Raw genomic sequence first — 7,326 nt, 5'->3', positions numbered from 1 at the left:
GGGTAAATAAGACTAGTGTAAAAAATAAAACAACAAAAAGGGCTTAGTAATATATGAATAAAAGAGTTTTTGTAACTATTTGAATTTGATACTAATATGCCCGTGTAATCACATTCATGAATACTGTTCCTCAGATGAGCGAAGCTTTCTCTGAGCTCTTGTTGAATTCGATTTGATTATGATACTTTTTGTTCTAGGATGCTGCAAACAAGAACGCATTTTTTCGACCAACATCGAAAAATTTGAAAAAGGTCATTTGTATTTACAGCAAATCTGTTAATGTAGTTGATGCAAAGATGGCCGTTTTCATGAAGTATGAAAAGTACCTCGAAGAAGAAGCAATTTACTTACATCACGCACTTGAGAGTGCTGATAATGTGATAAAATTTTGTGCTTATCAGCAAGTCAAGTCTCTTGGAAACGTTGTCGACTCAATCTTAGAGAGTGTTCCAATTGATAGTCTTGGAATAATTTTACAAGCAGCTACCGACAAAGTGTTATCAAAAGATGAAATTAGACAGTTGTGCTATGGTATATTTTTAAAAGACAATGGGGGAAATGTCGGAACAACTGAAAATGCGAGCTACAGTTGTCGCTCAATGTTTACCGTCAGACGACTAAAGGAGCAATTAGTGGATCAAACATTAGAAAAAACAGCCAAAACCTTAGGATCAGAGATATGTAGGGGAATCTTAAATCACATCAAATCCAAAAATAAAACCAAATTAGAACAACATTTTTCAAACTTAAAGTTTGAAATTTCAGACGAATTGTTTGCAGCCATTACTGTTGCTGTATGGGCTGTTGTTGTTGAATTCTTTTTTCCACTGCTTGGAACCATTATGGCTGTTGGTACCTTAGTTGTGACATTTGTTTGGTCCGTTGATGTCAATTCAAGAGACTGGCGAAGAAAAGTTGCTGATCAAATCTATGACACAATTGACAAGAACAAGAACGATATTATGATAAAGATCAGGCCTCAAGTTGAACAAATCTGTCACCAAACTGTACATGAATTATTAGCAGTATCAAGGACAATTCATGATTTAAAATGTTCCGTAGGGCATACTGAACAAAAGACACGTAAGTAAAGCTGATTTAAACACAGTTGTTTTGATGTTTTATAGTTTGAACTTACATGTATATTGTAGCAAGATATACATATGTTGAAAAAATTGAATGTGATTTAAAGGATTTTATTATTTCATCAATATTTTAAATTATTATAATATTTCCTTTTAATTGGCAGTGGTCAATGAATGGAAAAAAAGAGATGTTTTTAAAAACAAAAATATATTAAAAACAAATCCGTCAGTACTGACATATCTCGCTGGAACAAGTTGTAAAAGTTTTCTTAACTGGTGATGGAAAAGGAAATGCCGAACTTCAATTACGTAAAGAGTATCCTGAAGTTTCCTTCGAGTTTGTTGATGTTGACAAAGAATGTGAGGACATTTTGGAGAATACAGAAAGACTTGAACAAAGCGCACCAGAAATTGACAATGAAACTCGTAGGAAAGTGAACGAAGTAATCAAAAGGCATGCAGAAAAAGTTTTTGCTAATCACTCTAGCATTATTGGAATTGAGATAGGGAGTGTAAGGTGGGACAACGATGGAAAGTTGAATTCGCGCATTGTATTGCTTTGTTTAGACGAGTCCATCTTGCCATATAAGGAACCCCCCCTACCTTTGAAAATTGAAAATTACAAATGTGATTTTCGACGAGAGTTTGTAATGTTCGGTCACTGTGCTGATTGTCCAACTTTGAACATTGGTTGTAGTATTGGTATACCATCTGTTAAATCAGCTGGTTCAGTTGGATTTTTTGTTAGATCAAATGATTCCCAAGGTTGTTGTAAAAATGGTTTTCTCACAGCTGCACACGTGGCAATTAAAGATTGTGATGAGCTCTATGAACGCAGATCTCTTTTTTCAAAGCATCCGCTTGCAAGCATGTCCCATGCAATAGTTCACCCATCATATGTCGATAACAATGCTAATGTCGTCATAGGTAGAGTAATTGAATCATTCTTTGGAAACTACGGGCCAAACGGAACTGGGATTGATGCTGCATTTGTTCAAACAAATCACCGGAAATTAGGTGGTATGCATATTTTTTTTAAATTCTATAAACATACCTTGTGAATATATTATAGCAAAAAACGAATATACCTTAACGAAAAATAGAAGCATATACATATGAGATAATGTTAATGTATTATATGTTTTTGTTAGAGAAAATTCATCTGGCAGATGAAAATAATCTGGTATTTGGTGGAGGTATGTTGGTTAAGAAAAGAGGGAGAACATCTGGAGACACTACTGGAAAATTAGTCGGTGATTGTTTGTATGTCCGTGTTTACTCTACAGAGGTAAGGGGAAGATATTATGAATTTGAAAACTGCTTTTCTGTCAAACCGAAGGACAAGACGACACGCTTTTTTGAGAAAGGGGATTCTGGTTCTGGAGTCTTTGTTATTGAAAAAGAAAATTCTTTAAAACCTCTAGGTATTGCATTTGCTTCCCTTTTTTCTAAGACAGCTGTTTGTAAAATAGGGCAAATCACCAACGCATTTAATGTGTCCGTGTATGATTATGAAGAACTGATGGATACATCTGAACAGTGACGAATAATATTAAACAGAGAAGATAAAAACAATTTCCGTGTGGGTAAAAGGTTAACCACCTCTGATACACTACAATTATATGTCATCAATAAACGCTAAATGAGTTATGTTTTGCTGTATTGTGTGTCTAAAAACCTAATCATGATCATCGCAATTATGCATGTGACGATTTTGATGTTGTTATTATTTTTTGCATCGTTTGCTTGTTTAAAAATAATGTTAATATTTATATTCAACATGTAAATCAGTTTATTATTGTAATAATTTTGAAAAATTTATCGTGTGGTTCTATAATATGCTAATTTTTGTGGCTATAAGGAAAAAAAGTCGAGTAATTAGATCTTAATAAGATCTTCTATTTCCAAGGTTATACCTTACTGTTCCCGTACTACTTTTAGTATACCTTTTCCAACGGAGGACCTTATTGTTTCTTTAATGATTAAAATTGTTGTCTTGCTTTTCTAACAGAAAACCTTATTGTTATTGCTTTGTTTTTTTCTCTATTATTGATGTTTCAAACGGAAGACATATCTTGTTATTCTATTGTGTCTTTCCTTTATTATTATTCCTTTTCCTTTTTTCTGACCTTTTTTGAACGCTATTCCTCGTAAACTACTTGACTGATTTGCCTGAAATTTACAGGACTAGAGAGCATCAAACTTACTAGGTATTATTATTTTTTATCTGAAATTTACAGGACTAGAGAGCATCAAACTTACTAGGTATTATTATTTTTTATCTGATGACGTCACTTCCTGTTTGAGATTTTGAGGATTTAGTGACTTTTTCAGGACCATCTTGTCCAGGTTCTTCTCAAAAAGTAATAAAAGTAATTTGGATAGAAACGTGGACATTTCCGGGACAGTAGATGAATGTCTTTAGGTGACGCTATTTAATTGATATTTTAAAAAATGCACAAGGCGTCGAAGCTCGACCAAGCTCAAAATTTGGCACCAAATTTGTTTGTGAAGGTTTTGCACATTTTCTGCCTTAGCTTTAAATGTTTAAATATATTGTTAAGACTGAACACAATTAGCTACAACAAATTGTGTCATTATTATCCTTGTTTATTTTGTATCTATTTTACACTTGTCTTCATGGACATTAATTAACCCATGTACATAGAAGCACACTAGCCCACAGGCACTCGACCAGGGCCGTGCTTATTCATACGGACACAGACCGTTACCTATATATCAGTTTACGACGCCTCGAGGGATATTGTCACTGACTTTACATTTTACGCGGGAGTAGTGGACTGATGTACCAACAACCAAGGACAACCCAAGGACATTTCGACCATGCCGTGGAGATCATAAATGGTCATTTGGTGCTATATACATCATTAGTTTTGACATGGTCATTTGACATTCTACTTCATGGAACTCAACCGTTAGGGTAATGATAATGATAGAATGTTCTGTCATCTTTGGACATTCACCTCTAATTATAAATATTCGGAATGGTCAGAAGAGATCTGTCCTCAAATCACCATTACTGAGGAAGAGCATACTCTCCAGCCATCCTGAAACCTTAAAGCTATACGATCACAGACTGTAGAACAACCTCTCCCGTCTGAGACTGTGTTATCCGGTGTGCATGTTTCATGGAACGATAACTATATTATTACACTATTATTGGACTTTGTAACCGAGTTAAAATTATTTGAACATACATGTAGTACTATGTTTCCTCTGTGCTGTGTTACCAGACATGTAATGCGAAAGTTGTTTAGATTACAACGACTTTCATTTGGTTTCAAGAAAATGGGGCTGGCCCCTAAAATAAGAGGCAAAGATAACTCCAGAGTATTCTTACGATAGCTTTTCACTTAGGAATAATTTGTTATTAATTATAGAAGAAAACAAGTGCTTAATGAACAGCTGTTCATCTAAACAGTACCATAATTAAGCCATTTTTGTTTTTGGTAATGGCCCCGGTAGGGAAATTAATGGTCGGCCCCTAAAACAGAGTTGTGCATATATCTCTAAAACGATCAACGATTCTTGAACACCTGTTGAACAAAATATGTTTGATATCAAGATAAAATGGCTGGCCCTTCAATGAAAAAAATGACAATAACAAACTGTGAACCATCTCAAAAATCCATAAAACGAAATACAAATTCATAGCAGAGCAACACGGACCTCTATAAGGATAAGGGTAGGATCAGGTGCGTAGGAGCAGTGAGCATCTTCTGCTGACTGGACACACCCGCCATGTGCTCTCTGTCGTTATCGAAAAAAAACCCCGGAAAAGTCCATAGACAATTAGGTAATTAATTATGGTTTAACAATTTGTATAAAAACTAGATCTCGTCACGAGTAACGAGTAGGTCTTCCGTCCGATTTTGTTTTATATGATACAATGAAATATCGATACTCTCTGCCAAATCTGAGTTCCTAGTAAAACTAGGTTTTTTGTCTCGAGACCGAAAATGGTCGAAGGAAAGTGATTGATGAAAAGAAAAGCTGGGTTTAATTTATTTATTTGCCTAGTGTACATTACTGTTTATCAAGTTAGATGAAACACCAAAGACAATCTGTTAAACTCGTTAAAACCATGAACTGTTTAAATTCTTCTAATGAGTACCGGAAGTTATGGTTAACACAATAAATCCCTTTAAACATATCTTCAATCAACTGTCTATCATTCAAAAAAGTTCCTATCTCAATCAGTTACAGTGACTAAAATCTCGCGGGTATCAAATTTGTAAAATTAGACACGGAAGACCTTAATAAACACTTTAAATCCAATCCTATTTAATTGTTTTGAATGAAGCAATAGATGTTTCGTTTACATTAATGACAAGTAGGAACACATGGTCGATCCTCTTTCTTGTTCCTGACCTGCCAATTTGGACGTTTCTGTCCCCCCCAAAAATCACGTAGTTTAAATCAAAACATTGATCAAACCAATATTTAAATGAACAGAAACTTAGGAAAGTTGACCATAGAATATTGGAGTAATCATCTCTAACATACAGTTATGTTGCTAGGTTAATGTCAATGTCCCTTACAAGTAAAATATCCAAATATACAAAACAGATGACGCAGACTATGTTGTTTCTGTTACTTCAAGTTCACTGGGATATATATCGGGTAAACATAAGTATGGAAGTAACAATTGTAAATTGACAATACGTTCTACATTTAAATAACACGAGTTTGTAATTTAAAGTTTCCGAGAGGCAAAATATATTGTTTACACTGAAACCTTAGATAATTCTCTTATTAGAAATTCTGCAATATACATGTATTGTTTTTGGGCATTGCTTTAAAATCATATATAACATCAAATCTTAGTGGGAATGTTAGATACCCGACCCTCTCATGATATATCTTGTAAGGGTGATCAATGAAAATATGTTTTAAATTGCGCATACATTAAGTTCATATTCAATTACTCAATGTGTTTATTTAGTCTGTAAAAATATTATATTAATGAAGTCGTTTTCAACAACCAAACTAACTTTATTGTCCATACTTTGATTTACTTAATCAAGCATTAATTGAATTTACAAAAAAACCACCAAAAAAACCCTTGAAACCAACAGCAGCATGTTCCAATTAAAGTATCGAAACCGCTCCAGTAAATATCTGCACTGTTATGCCGTATCAGTTTTATGTTTTATATTTACAGATCGGAAATTAATATATTGATTTCAGATAGCATGCAAGAGTTATTCTTAAAAAGTCATGCTTGTATTTTAATCAAATACATATTTTTTCCCAAATTATTATAAATTGTGAGGTAATGTATTTTAAAACTCCTAGGCATTCACTCATTGCATAATTTTCAAGTTTGAATGAAATCCATGTGACCGTGTTTTAAGATGTACAAGGGTTGTCCAAAAGGTTTGTGAACACATGCATTGTCATCCTAAATAACGACGACTGATTTTCTTTTAGAAAGTATTCTGATATTTTAATATATACTCTAAAATGTGTATGTATAAAAATAAGGGCAATGTTGTTTTTTTTTTACATTAAAGTTATCATTGTTTATACGTTGTTAATATAAGCTGCAGACATTTAGTTATATCGACTTTTTTTATAACGTCTAGACCCATAGTTTCTATGATAGTAATACGCCTCATTCACCCTCTGGGCGGAGGGTACAATCGCACACACATCGAATTAATCCTCCTATATTTTTCACGATATGACGTTGTTCTTGCAAATCAACTGTACATACATTAGAGTGGTTTATATTTCTATTTGATTTAGATTTTTGATAATTCATGTTTTTTTTAAATACCAGCTGTTGAATGTAGTCATCTTTTGCTAAATATTGCATATAGGGTACCCGTATTGTACGGATAACTCTTCCTACAGTTTTCAAGACATTTTTTACATAGAAAACTACTATGGATTAATTTGTCTATCAATTTTTGAAGAGTTTGAAGTGATTTTCCATAGCTCCATTGGTCAGAAGTTAAGGTCGTGTAAAGATGACTTCCTATCAGTACCTGTCTGATCTTGACAAGGAGAAAGAGACTGGTTTTATAAGTCCGATTGACAATCATTTCTTGACTTGAAGCTGTAACGGAGGCCTCCTTGTTGCTTGTAACGAGCTCAGCTCTAGTTTTGTTTATATTTTTGTCACTCTGTTTCTTCCTACATGATTGGCCTTAGTTATTCCCCGTTACTGTGTTGCCTAAATTAACAACAACCAATCGATTATTTACCCCATTTT

At 33.8% G+C, this 7,326-nt stretch overlaps 1 pseudogene; it reads left to right on the top strand.

The window, feature by feature from the left end:
- The first annotated feature begins 237 nt into the window (after nucleotides 1-237).
- Nucleotides 238-2,685, top strand: LOC128170062 (uncharacterized; annotated as a pseudogene).
- Nucleotides 2,686-7,326: the final 4,641 nt, after the last annotated feature.

This window comes from Crassostrea angulata, unplaced genomic scaffold (genome assembly GCF_025612915.1).
Source record: "Crassostrea angulata isolate pt1a10 unplaced genomic scaffold, ASM2561291v2 HiC_scaffold_295, whole genome shotgun sequence".
NCBI classification, from domain to species: Eukaryota; Metazoa; Mollusca; class Bivalvia; order Ostreida; family Ostreidae; genus Magallana; species Magallana angulata.
Note: the sequence above shows the minus strand (reverse complement) of the source record. Positions and strands in the feature narration are given on the sequence as shown.